This window comes from Choloepus didactylus, chromosome 9, assembly GCF_015220235.1.
Source record: "Choloepus didactylus isolate mChoDid1 chromosome 9, mChoDid1.pri, whole genome shotgun sequence".
Lineage (NCBI taxonomy): Eukaryota > Metazoa > Chordata > Mammalia > Pilosa > Megalonychidae > Choloepus > Choloepus didactylus.
In genome coordinates, this window is record NC_051315.1 from 30,557,164 (window position 1) to 30,571,073 (window position 13,910).

The 13,910-nt window shown below is 35.3% G+C and overlaps 1 long non-coding RNA gene across 1 annotated transcript in view; it reads left to right on the plus strand.

Moving 5' to 3' along the window:
• The first annotated feature begins 768 nt into the window (after positions 1–768).
• The window catches only part of LOC119544793, a 153,159-nt gene continuing 140,017 nt past the window's right edge, over positions 769–13,910 (plus strand). The window contains exon 1 of the long non-coding RNA XR_005218919.1: positions 769–887. This is a non-coding gene — a long non-coding RNA (uncharacterized LOC119544793). The remainder of the gene's footprint in view (positions 888–13,910) is intronic.

Sequence of the window (13,910 nt, forward strand, 5' to 3'; positions counted from 1 at the left end):
GAATAAAATTTAATCAATACAGACACCAAAATTATATCAATGACGTAATTTTTAATTTTAGTTAAATGTCTACTGTTAAAATGATTTTTTTAAAAAAATGATCCATACGTTCAGAAAAGTAGAGGAAAACAGAAACTTGATAAAAAGAGATATGAAAGATTTAAAAAAAGACCCAAGTTGAATTTCTAGACTGATAAAATTCAATACTGGAAGTGAAAAACCTAAACAAATTTAGTAACAATTAGATATTGAAGTAGAAGAGAACAGTGAACTTTAAGATCTAGTAATAGAAACTATCCAATGATCAAGCAGACAGAGAAGAAAGCCTAAAAATAATAAAACATTCAGTGACCTGTGGAACAATAGCAAGTGGGATATAATATAAACAATTTAATTCCCAGAAGAAGAGGAGAGAAAAGGAAACAGAGAAAAAAAATTTGAAGAAAAATAAATGGCTGAGTCTTTTGCGATGCAATGAAAACTGTAAACCTATAGATCCAAGAAACTCAAAGAACACAAAGCAGAATAAACATAACGAAAACCATACCCAGGCACATTAAAATCAAACTACTAAAAAACTAGTGATAAAGATAAAAATCTAAGAGCAAACAGAGAAAAAAGATGCAGAGGAACAAAGGTTAAAATTAAAGCAGACTACTTAGAAGACATGTGAGCAAGAAGAAAATTAAGTAATATCTTTAAAGTACTTTTTTTGTTTCCTAGGCTGTCTGAAGTAGAGAATATGAAATGCATTGGCTTAAACAATGGGAATTTACAAGCTTACAGTCTGAAGTCAGGAAAATGTCCAAATCAATCCATCATCAAGACCATGCTTTCTTCCTGAAGACTGGCTGCTGGCGATCCTTAACTCCTTGGCCATAAGCAAGGTACATGACAGTCTCTGCTGGTCACTCCCTTCTCTTCTGGGTTTCCTTGATTTCAGCTGCTTGCTTCTGTGGCTTCTTCTCTGTGTGTCTGCATTTCATTCTCTTATAAAGAACTCCAGTAAGACGATTAAGACCCATCCTGAAAAAGGTGGGTCACATTTTAACTGAAGTAACCTCATCAAAAGATCCTTCTTACAATGGATTCACACACCACAGGAATGTATTAACTTTAAGAATGTATTTTTCTTGGGTAAAAACAGTTTCAAACCACCACAGTACTAAAAGTAATAACTTCAATCCAGAATTAACTTCCAACCCAGAATTCTGTATCTATCAAACATAGTTTTCAAAAGTAAAGATTCTTTGAACAGATAAAGGTGAGAGAATTTATCACTGGCAGGTCTGTCCCACAAGATAAACTTTTAAAAAAGTTTTTCTCACGTAAGAAAAAAAATACAAGATGGAAATTTTGAGCACCAGGAAAGATAAATATGTGGGTAAACATAAAAGATATTTTAAATTAATTTTTCCTTGAAATATAATCAACTGTTTATAGCAAAAATAATGTCATCACATTTATAACATACATAGTAGTAAAATATATGACTAGTACAGAGGGTGGGAATGGGAAATAGAATTAAACTGTTGTAAGGTCTCTAGTATATATTTGAAAAGTTACACCTTTATTTGAAGGTAGGCTGTGATAAACTAAGGCATATATTAAAAATTATAGATTAACCACTAAAAAGATGAAACAAATAATGTAGCTAATAAGCCAATAGCAGAGATAAATTGAAACCTAAATACTCAATTAATTGAAAAGAAGGCAGAAAATGGCAGAAAAAGGGGTGATGGAGTTAAAACATTTGAAACAAATAGGAAGATGGAAAGATTTAAACAAACCATCTCCATAATTCCATTAAATGTTCTGCATCAATCCTATGCATTAGAACTATAATGCAACTTTAAAAAATAAAAAGAAACTGATGTCACTAATTTTAATATGTTTTATGTAACTCAAAATATCCAAAGCATTATAATATCAGGACGCAATCAATATAAAAATTATCAGTGAGATATTTTACATTTTGTTGGTACTAAGTCTTCAAAACCCAGTGTATATCACACACTTAACAGTGTATCTCAGTTGGGACTAGCCACATATCAAGTGCTCAATAGCCACATGTAGCTATTGGCCACTTTATGGAACAATACAGTTCTATACCATAATTGTGTTGGTGGTTACATGACTTAATGCATTTGTCATTGCCTATAAATCAAAATGTACTCACAATAAAATTGGTGTATTTTATTGTATTTCATTGCACACAGTCATGTAGACACCATCCAAATCCAATACAGAACATTTCCATTATATTTGAAAGGTCCCTTGGTATTCTTCCTAGTCAATCCCAATCATACCCACAGAAGTAAGCATCCTTTGACTTCTAAAACTGTAGAATAAATTTGGCTGTTCTTTATCTTTATTTATATGCAATCATACAATATGTATTCTTGTTTCATTTGACATATGTGGAAGTTTCATCCATGTTGTGTGTACTAGTTGATCATATTTTTGTTATTACTAAGGAATACCTTGTATGCATATAATTTATTTATACCTTTTTATAAATTAATGGACATTTGTGCTGGTATCAGTTTCGGGCTGTTATGAATAAAGTTGCTATTAGCCTTCTTGTGCACATCATTTTGGGCACAAAAATACTTACCTTATGTCAATACCTAAAAATAAATGTTTTACTAAGTAGTTTAAAAAAAATATTTATTTTTTACTAAGTAGTTTAAAAAAATATGTGTCCTAATTCAGTACCTAGCAGTGGAATTGCTGTGCCATAGGGTCAGTGTATGTTTACATTCATTAGAAACCACCAATCAGTTTTACAAAATGGAAGTTCAATTTTATGCCATCACCAGCAATGTATTAGAAATACATTTGCTTTACATCTTTGTCAGTACTTAAAATCATCAGTCTTTTTAAATTTTAGACATTCTAGTATGTATGTGGTGGTATCTGTGGTTTTAAACAGTATTTTCTTGAAAAGTGATACTATTGAACACCTTTTCATATGCTTATTGACCACTTGGATATCTTTTTCTTTTGAAGTGTCTGTTTAAGTCTTTTGCCCATTTTAATTTTGGGCCATCTGCATTTTTATTATTGATTTGTAAAAGCTTCTCTTCATTCTCTGATCATAGGAGTTTCTTTATCCTATTATTTATCTTTATGTGAGACCATCTCAAATTTGTCCTCAGCATTACTTGTTTGATTACTGAGTTTCTATTTCTACCCCACAATTTCTAATATAGATATGAATTCTTCTCCTTTATTTTGGTTTCGTTAAATATTCCCTTATTTTGTCCAGCTTACTTTTCCCTCAGTTAGATTTCATTGTACTTGATTAGTTATGTCTTCATCAGCTTACATTTCATTTATGTTTATTTGATAAAATGTATCATTAATTCAATGTATTGACAAAACAAAGGATTCTTGGTTTTTGTTTTGTTGAAAAATGGTTGTTCAAAATGATGATTCTCTTTCAGTTTTAGCCAATTTAAATTAATTTAGCAGAATCTTTTTCAATTCCAAGTGCTTTTTTTCTCAGTTTACGTTGATAAATGCTTCTAACAACCTGGTTGGCTAATTTTTATTGGTTCTTTTTAACCTCCTGCTTTTCAGGCTTTAAGCAGAAGGACACATTGAGGTAAACAACTATAAATCAAATTTATCTGGTCTAACGATGACTCTGCTAGAATGAGAAAAGGGCTCCTATTTCCAAGGATTGATTAATCATCTAAAGAGGAACCTATTCTTTCAGATCTTCCTTTGCTAGACACGGTGCTTGGGAAGCTGCAACTCCAAGAGTGCACTACTGCATGGCTTTTATTTGTGCTTGCATTTTATCTTACTGACTTCACTACCCACTCCACAATTTTCCTCTACTATTTTGCTCTTGATATTTTTGCATTACTTGGACATGATGGCACTAATATGATACAAAGTACAAGACTGAGAGGTGTTATTCAACGGGCTGCCTCAGAAAGCATATCATGTATGATAGACATAGTGGCTTCTGACTGCTTACCACCAGATGCCTTATGTAATACTTATCACATCACAGTATATTTAGCTTTTTTTTTGTTCCCTTAGTGACTGCTGGCTGAACTTAAAGCTCATTCATTGTACATAAAAATATCATGACACTATTTGCCAAGTTTTGTATTAAGAATTTCACAAGAACTATTTCTTTTAATTCCAAGATAGCATTTGTGACAAATACTATTATTACATCCATTTTATTTTATTTTAACTTTATTTATCAAAAATTAAAAAACAAACAAGAAAAACAACACTTCAAACAAAACAAAGCAAAGGAATAAGAAAAACAAATAACCTAAAATAACTACTTTGCTTCCAACATATTCCTACCATACCCCAAGAAAATTAACAAACTGTGATCAAAGGCATAAGAAAAAACCACATAACCTAAAATAACTACACTGAAGCTATTTTTTTAAATGCAATAGCTTTTTTTTTACTTTATCAAAAACTCAGAAAAGAACAATTCAAACAAAACAAAACAAAGGAATAAGAAAACAGATAACCTAAAATAACTGCATTGCCTCCAGCATGTCCCTACCATACCCCAAGAAAATTAACAAACCGTAATCATTCCTGAACATTCCCATAACATTGAGATTACCCTCAATAGTTTATCTGTTCATAATAGATTATCGTTCCCCCTTCACTAGTTGCTGTCTATCTCTAGGTCCCCTACATTCTACAATATAAAATATTTATTTTACATTTTTCACAGAGTTCACGTTAGTGGTAACATACAATATGTCTCTTTTTGTGTCTGGTTTATTTCACTCAGCATTATGTCTTCAAGTTTCATCCATGTTGTCATATGTTTCACGACCTTGTTCCTTCTTACTGCCGTGTGGTATTCCATTGTGTGTATATACCACATGTTATCTACTCATCTGTTGAAGGACATTTGGATTGTTTCCATTTCTTGGCAATTGTGCATAATGCTGCTACGAACATCGGTGTGCAGGTATCTCTTCGTGTCACTGCTTTCACTTCTTCTGGGTATACACTGAGAAGTGAAATTGCTGACTGAAGGGTAACTCAATATCTAGTTTTCTAAGGAACCACCAGACCGTCTTCCAGAGTGGCTGTACCATTGTACAGTCCCACCAGCAATGAATAAGCATTCCAATTTCTCCACATCCTCTCCAGCATTTGTAGTTTTCTGTTTTTTTAATGGCAGTCAGTTTAATTGGTGTGAGATAATAACTCATACTGGTCTAATTTGCGTCTCCCTAATAGGTGGTGAAGAACGTTTTTTCATGTGATGTTTAGCGATTTGTATTTCCTTTTCAGAGAAATGTCTTTTCATGTCCTTTGCCCATTTTATAGTTGGGCTGTTCGTACTATTGTCACTGAGTTGTAGGATTTCTTTATATATGCAAGATACCAGTCTCTTATCAGACATATGGTATCCAAATATTTTCCCCCATTGAGTTGGCTGCCCCTTCACCTTTTTGACAAATTCTTTTGATGTACAGAAGCTTTTAATTTTGAGGTGTTCCCATTTATCCATTTTTTCTTTTGTTGAGTGTGGTTTGGGTGTATTACATCCATTTTAAAGTGAAGAAAACTGATGATTAAAGTTTTACATACGTTAAAGGTGTTAAACTTATTACCTAAAGTCACACAGCAATGTAAAAGTAAATGAAAGTTAGTCTCAGTAGGTCTCTGGTGGTATGAAATTTTATGGGTAGTATCTCTACCATTCATCTTCAACTTTTCCTTGCAGACACGATTCAATAATGATTTTGTTCAAGAATAGTTTCCTGAATAATGCTTTCTTGTGGTGATGTATTTTCATCCTATGCTGTCCTCAACACAGATTTCAATGGCAACAAGTTAGTATGGGTAAAGAGAAGGACGTAGATGGTGACACTGACACAGTTCAAACTCTCCTATTCTTCTGCAACTCTAATTTCCTTTTTAAAATTAGTAAAACTATTTAATATCAGCACTTGTGATGTTCATTAGAATTCACAAATAATAATGTAAATTGACATATAATTAACTACCCTTAACTACTGAAAAACAGGAGCCTATTAAAAAAAAAAAATCCATGCTCTGAAGTGAATTTTCTTCTACATTTAAAAAAGAAATGCATCTTAATATAAGGATATACAGTGAACCTCTTTGTGAAAGATACTGGATAGACAAAGTAGAGAAAACATAAACTTTTCCATTGAGAACATTACTAGTGAAATATAATTGCTTTTATTAAACTAGACAGATTAACTAAAAAAGTAAGTTTAAAAGAACTGTCCTGAAATCTTAGAATCATGCATTTAACTTACCAGATTTCTTTCTTTCTTTTTGTACAGTTATGATAGGAAGGGCAGAAACAAAATCTCCAGACATGTTTTGGCTGAGGTGTGTATGTGTCATGGGGAAGACTCAATTCATTCACCCGCTAAGTAGAAACCACACTGTTATAATGAATACTGTAATGTTCTATAATGCTAGAAGTTTTATAGTTTGAAGTATATTTAATTCAAGTAATTGCTAGTTTATAGTCAAGACATGACTTTCTTAGCACCTGCTAAAAGTTTCCCAGAAACAATTAGGAATCTGTTAGATGACATAACCTCTTAAATGTGAACATTTCAAAGGGCTTCAGGAGTCTATTAGTACCACAGATCAGGGGGGAAAAAACATTTTCTGTGAAAGGCCAGGCAATAAATATTTTAGGTTTTGGAGCCATATGCTCTCTCTTGCAATTCAGGTGGTTTTTGCTTTCTTGATAGTGTGGGACCATAAAAATGACCATGCAAGATAAGACAATGCAAATCAGTTTTCATAATTAACAAAAAATTATGATTGTTTTGTAGCTTTTAATATGTTTGGTCAAAATATAACAAGTCTTTTACTGTGGGTCATAAATGTATAGGTAAATGAAAAAATATAGGAAAACTAATATTTATTTAGTACTCTAAATCTTCCGACATTGGAAACATTGAGAATTAATGGCTTTTATTTCTTTGTAAAAAATGAAATAAAACAAAACATCATCCTGGTTGTGATATTGTACTGTAGTTTTGCCAGATACTATTGGGGAAAACTGGGCAAAGCATACATAGGATCTCTCTGTATTCTTTCTTAAAATTGCACATGAATTTACAGTTATCTCAGAATAAAAAGATTGATCAAAAATACTTATCAGGAGTAGTTTGAACAGTGCTTGTTTTCTTCTTGTTGTATAACCTATAAGATGGAGTGAGCGTCTTTTCTATGCCTTGGAGCTTCGTCATTCTCATTTCTAAGTTTGGATCAGCTTCTGACATCTTATCCTTTGATCCTTCAATGCCATGAAATACCTATGAAATTTCCATTATTGTGAAGATTTTGCTGGTGTCACCCCCTCTGAGACATCTTCATCCTTTTTGTCACAGTCACTTTCCTCTTCATGTCAATAAGTTCACCTTAACTGAGTTCCTCTGTCTGCTTATCTGGAGTCTGTCCAAAAGCAGCAAGGTAACATCCCTATGCCCAGCCATTTCTTCTAGAACTCTATTTATGTTAGACTAAAATTTTACTTCTAAAACTGGTTACTTTCTATTTCTTTGTTGGCAAATTCTCTCTTTTGGTGATACATGATTATAAGATGTCACGAGTTTAGCACTGGGAAACAAGGAGACAATAAGTCAACACAACTACGTACTTTGCTTCTGGGCATGAACTGAATAGCAGATGCTCAGTGACAAATTACTGATTGATGACTGATCATTTGTGCATCTCTTATTTACATAGTGGTTTATGGTCTGAAGAACAAACAGCAAAGTTTTTACTTTATGCAATTAGAAATAATGTACCATGGTATCTGAAATCTGAGTGATATTCCTAGTAAATTGGTGTTATTTAACTAAACCATGGTAACTAAAATTTGTGCATGTCAGAACAATGCAAAGAAGGAGTTGCTGTTGCAGTGAAAATGTAGTCATGGTTGGTATATAAATGTATAAGCACTGCTGTGCTCCAAGAAAACTTGATTTTACAAAAATAGGCATTTGGCCAGATTTGGTACAAGGGCCATAGTTACCCATTCCTGCCATAAGGTTTACTGAGTCATGTGGTGCTAGCACAAGCTACTTATAACAAAGTGTGTACCTATAACCTTGTACTATAAGGACCTGCTACAAAGTCCTTTCTTGCATTTCCCCTCACTTAAAGCTGGCCTCTGTGTCCCCAAGTACATGACTAACAGTAGTGCTCCCTAGTGTGGAATATGCTATCTCCATACCCTCAAGAGGCTAAATAGGATTGTGCTTCCTTCTTGGTTATGGGAAGGGTTAGTTGCAATAATTTGTCCTTTATTGTCTAGGGTATATTTTGGCATATCCCAGTCCACTGGACCTATAAAAACTTTACTAATGGAGTAGCTCCTAAATATTTACAGGTTTTAAACTTCTGCCTTTTGGACTACATGATTTTTACTAGTTTCCAGAATGCTACTTCTTACTCATCATGTCAAATTAACACAATGCCAATCATATGGTGACATTCTACAGCATATCCACAGGATCCCACTTCTTTTGAACTATACTATGACAGACAGAGATCTGTTTTCAGCAAGGACCCCCAGGTTGTAAATGACTCTGTGTAAAAGAATATATCTATGTCCTTCATCAGAGGATACAGTATGATGACTGTTGCAGGTATAAAGTGTGTAGCAAAGAGAATACAGAGAGCATGTTTACCTGAGAGTGAGAGAGAGCCAGAAGGACAGTGCCTGCAGCCATTCCCAATAAGTGAAGTCCCAATAAGTAGAGAAAACAACTAAGATTTTGAAATTTGGGGAACAGAGCAACACTTTTGTATATAAAGGAGATTATTTTGAACAGATGCAAAAGCAAGGACTAAGAACTGTCTGTGAGTAATATTAAGGTCCCTATGGCTCAGCCCAGAGCAGTATGGAAATCAAAAGAGAAATAATAGAACTGGGATATGGCCGAGAGAAAAGATAGCCCAATCAGAGCTTTATAGAAATGCAACCATTAGAGTTCTGAATAAGAGCTCTCATCATATAATCTGTGAAAGAGAAATCAGAACCTTAGCATATCCAAAGAAAACAGGTACAGTTTCCTCCCCTCCTTCTAGAGCTTAAGCTCAGTCATTATCAATATATAGTTAATCTTGGACAATTCTCAAGTTAAAGAACCCCTATAGAATATTTATATTTAGCTTCCTTGGCTAAGTCAACCTAGCCCAATTGAGGCAGGCAATATTCTGTGGCACAGAGTAGACAAAATCAGGTGAGCACCCACTAGCTCACAGCTAAGGTAGCTAGCTATCTAAGTGAATCTTAGAAAGCCTTAGTTCTGTCCACATTGGCTACCTGTACAAACTAGTGCCTCAGTGACAATGATTTAAATAGAATTTAACTGATACAAATACTAAAAACTAAATTTGGGATAAAATTGTTTAAATAAACTACATAGAGAGAATCACAGATACTTCAGCAACACAAAAGTATATAAAATTTTTTATTTCCAGGAGATGGGGGACAGGGATCATTAGAATGTTTCTGTTTCTTTAGGCAATAAGCAATTTTGGGACAGGGTATAAGTGTATCATATTCACTTTTTTTAAAAATTTTATTTTGAAATAAATTCAAAGTTATAGGAACAGTTGCAAAAACAGTGCAAACACCATACACAGAACTCCAGCATACCCTGACCCCCCTCCCCCGATACCCCAATCCACCAACTTTAACATGCTGTCACACCATTTCTTTCCCTCCCTATCATCCATCATTTATTGCTCTGTCTTCTGAACATATGAGAGCTAGCTGCACACATCCTTGAACAAACACTATAATTCACATATACAATTCCCATGAACAAGAACATTCTTTTATGCAATCCCATTAAATGCAGCTAAGAAGTACAAGAGATTCAACATTGATACAAAGCTTACGTTCTATATTTCCTTTTTTTTTTTTTTTCCCCTTATGTCTCAACTGTGTCCCTTTGAGACTCCTGTCCTCCATCCTCAGATCCCATCCAGGGTCATCCTTGGCATTCAGCTGTCATCTATTTAGACTGTCTTTTTTTTTCTCAATTGTAGAAACATATATACAGCCTAAATCTTCCCATTCCACCCCCTCCCTAGCATTCCATTAGTGGAATCAATCACATTTAGAATGCTGTAATGCTATCTCCTTCCCACTATCCATTACTAGAAATTTCCCTTCACATCAAACAGCAACCCTACACTCATTTCTTAACTCCCCATTGTCCCTTCCCCCATTTCTCTTAACCCATACTCTACTTTTCATCTCTATGGTCATATTCTCTGATACTTTCTTTGTGTTTACTGTGGGGCTTAAAATTAACCTCTTAAATCCAGAACAATCTTGTTTTTCTTTGATACCAACTTAACTTCAATAGGACACATAAACTATGTTCCTATACTCCTCTATTCCCTCATCTTTATATAGTTCTTGTCAAAAATTACAGATTTTACATTGAGTTCAAAACCACTGATTTGTCATTAGAGTTTGTGTATTTTACATCATGTAGGAAGTAAATAGTGGAGCAACAATTCAAAAATTATTGACTTCTATTTGTATTCCATTGTGGTTGGAGAATGTGCTTTGAATATATTCAATTTTTTTTTTTTTTTTAATTTCTTGAGGCTTATTTTATGTCCCAGCATATGGTCCATTCTGGAGAAAGATCTGTGATCACTAGAGAAAAATGAGTGCCCTGGTGATTTGGGATGTAAGGTTCTATATATGTCTGTTAAAATTCTCTATATCTCTTTCTCCTTTCTTTGTTTCTCTGTCAGTAGGGCTCTTTTTAGTATGTGAAGTAGGGCAGGTCTTTTATTAGCAAACTCTCTCAGCATTTGTTTGCCTGTGAAAAATTTAAGCTCTTCCTCAAATTTGAAGGAGAGTTTTGCTGGATAAAGTATTCTTGGTTGGAAATTTTTCTCTCTCAGAATTTTAAATATGTCATGCCACTGCCTTCTTGCCTCCATGGTGGCCTCTGAGTAGTCACAACTTAGTCTTATGTTGTTTCCTTTGTATGTGGTGAATTGCTTTTCTCTTGCTGCTTTCACAACTTGCTCCTTCTCTTCGGTATTTGACAGTCTGATCAGAATATGTCTTGGAGTGGGTTTATTTGGATTTATTCTATTTGGAGTTTGCTGGGCATTTATGCTTTGTGTATTTATATTGTGTAGAAGGTTTGGGAAGTTTTTGCCAACAATTTCTTTTAATACTCTTTCTAGACCTTTACCCTTCTCTTCCCCCTCTGGGACACCAATGAGTCTTAAGTTTGGACATTTTATTTTATCTATCATGTCCCTGAGATCCGTTTTGATTTTTTCAATTTTTTTCTCCATTCTTTCTTTGTTCTTTCATTTTCTGTTCTGTGGACTTCTAGGACACTGAGTCATTGTTTAACTTCCTCTAATCTTGTATTATGAGTATCCAGAGTCTTTTTAATTTGGCCAACAGTTTCTTTTCTTTCCATAAGATCTTCTATTTTTTTATTTACTCTTGCAATTTCTTCTTTATGCTCTTCTAGGGTCTTCTTTATGTCCCTTATATCCTGTGCCATGGTCTTCTTCATGTCCTTTATATCCTTTGCCATGTTTTCATTCCTTGATTGTAGTTCTTTGATTAATTGTGCCAAGTACTGTGTCTCTTCTGATATTTTTATTTGGGTGTTTGGGATTGCGTTCTCCATATTGTCTTGTTTTATCATATGCATTAAGATTTTCTGTTGTTTTTGGCCTCTTGGCATTTGCTTTGCTTGATAGGGTTCTTTCAAGTTGTAAAAAAAAATACCAATCTAATTTTTCAGAAATACAAGTTGGTGGCATACACTTTCTCTAACTAACCAGGACCTCTGCTGAGGGAAGCCTGTGCTACATCACAAGTGGGCGCCATCCCTCAAGGGAAGCCCTGGGCTGCTGGGCCGTGCAGGGGCACTCAGCCTGATGCAAAGATGGCTGAACAGGCCATCTCAATCCTCCCCCCCTTTTCACACAGTTCCGTCTTCCCAGCTCTGTGACAACTGGCGCAGCTCTGGGCTGTGTCTCCAGCCCGCTGGGGAGCCAGCTGCAAGTAGTGGGGTTTCTTTCTCCTTTTGGCTCGCCCCTCCACTCCCCTGGCTCTGAGGGAATCTGCAGCGGGCTATCATCCATGCCAGACACCGAGAGGTTGGCTCAGTCCGCTCCTGCTGTGCTTCACTGAATGGTTCCCACTGTTGCAACTGCAGCTGCTCCTGGGTTTTTACCTTTTTTTTTTAAAAAAAAAGATCCAGTCCATCTCCAAATGCCAAACCCCGGCTTCCCCACACTGCGGTGTGGGTGTGGGTCTTTCAGTCGGCTTACTCACTCATTTCAGAAAGCAGACTCCCGGTTTCACCAAGTGCATAGCCCCTGTGGTTCTAGGAGACCTTGTCCAGCTGGTTCATTGCTGAAACCAGTATTCTGGGTCACCTTCTATTTTTTATCTAGTATTTTTCACAGAGGTGTTTTTTTGCCCTGTCTCACCTAGCTGCCATCTTAGGTTCCCATATTCACTTTTGTAGCCCCATTAACTAGTGAATGTTTGATACCAGGTGATATTTTTGAATAAAATGAACTCATGCTTCAAAATGTTCCAATGTAATTGTCTTGTGGACCTCTATACCCTTATGCCTCTTGCTTTCTTAATTCTGAAACTTGCTCTACCTTTGACATTTGGCTGTAGGTTTGCCATTTTCCTCCTTTCCCTGTCTTATTTAGCTCTGGACATTTAATGTCATTCCCTACCTCCTAATGCCTGCAACTTGTCTTCCTTCAGTGTTTTCCTTCTATCCTAAGTTCAGCTGAGTCTTTTTACCATGCAACTTTGACCTTCAGATCCATCTTGCAGAGCCTTTTTCTTGTCTACTAACTGAGGGCAGAAGAAAAAGAATTTCCACCCTGTCAGCTCTTTGCTATTCTTCATGAATTTCCCCTGCTTATTACTTTGGCTGTCTGAGTTTAAAGTCATGCTTTCAGACTCTGAAATTCAAAAACGATAAGTGAATATCCAAGGTCATTTAACTAGTATAGACAGTTTATTAAGGAATATCACCTTTTGATGATATAAACATAAAACAATTTTATTTTTACTAATACAAAAGAATTCCTTAATATCTCGGACAGGTTTTGATAACTTCCTAGCCGTTTCTCAAGAATTGGAAGAGTTTTTTCAGTATTTGTGATGCAGTCTTGGACATTTAAAAAATTACATTTCAAACAAGTTTGAAAAACTTTTATCCTCCCCTCCTAACAGCCCAGGCAAAACCTGTTTGGGTTTTAGTGTTTTAGATTGTATTGAAGAGGGGAGAGAGAAGAGAGCACACAGAATCGTTATTACACCCTGCCATCCTTTCTTTTCTAGTACTCATTCTTTGTGTTGCAAGGAAGGATGAAGAGGGAAAATGGACAGTGTCCCTTGACTTAACTGGAAGAGGTGGACATCCTGGTCTGGTTGATCATTGTTGCTTCTCTGAATAACTGAAACTGGCTATTCCTGCCTTCTGTATAGCATTTACCTAAGTGGTGGCTTTCTTTTGGGGAGCACATTTAAGTTAATCAGTAGCTTCTCCAAGAGGGGTATTCTGTAGGACAGTTTCCTAATGTGGGAGGTAAGGTTTTAGCTAGACCCATTCCAGTGCTGCTCATCTCCAACCAGCATCAGGGACTCTTACTGATGAAGTCCCTTCTGCCTGTTCAGCCCACATTGCCAAAGAGTGAAGGGTAAGGAGCTCTGCCAGACTACCTCTTTTGAGCCCTGTCATTTCTTTCTAATTCTCTCTCTCTCTGCTTATGTCGTACAGAAGCACATCAGCAAGTACAGTAGTTAAGCAGAAAATCATTGGAAAGAAAAATTCCCTTTCCCTTTCTTTCACTACCCCTTCTTAAGAAGGATT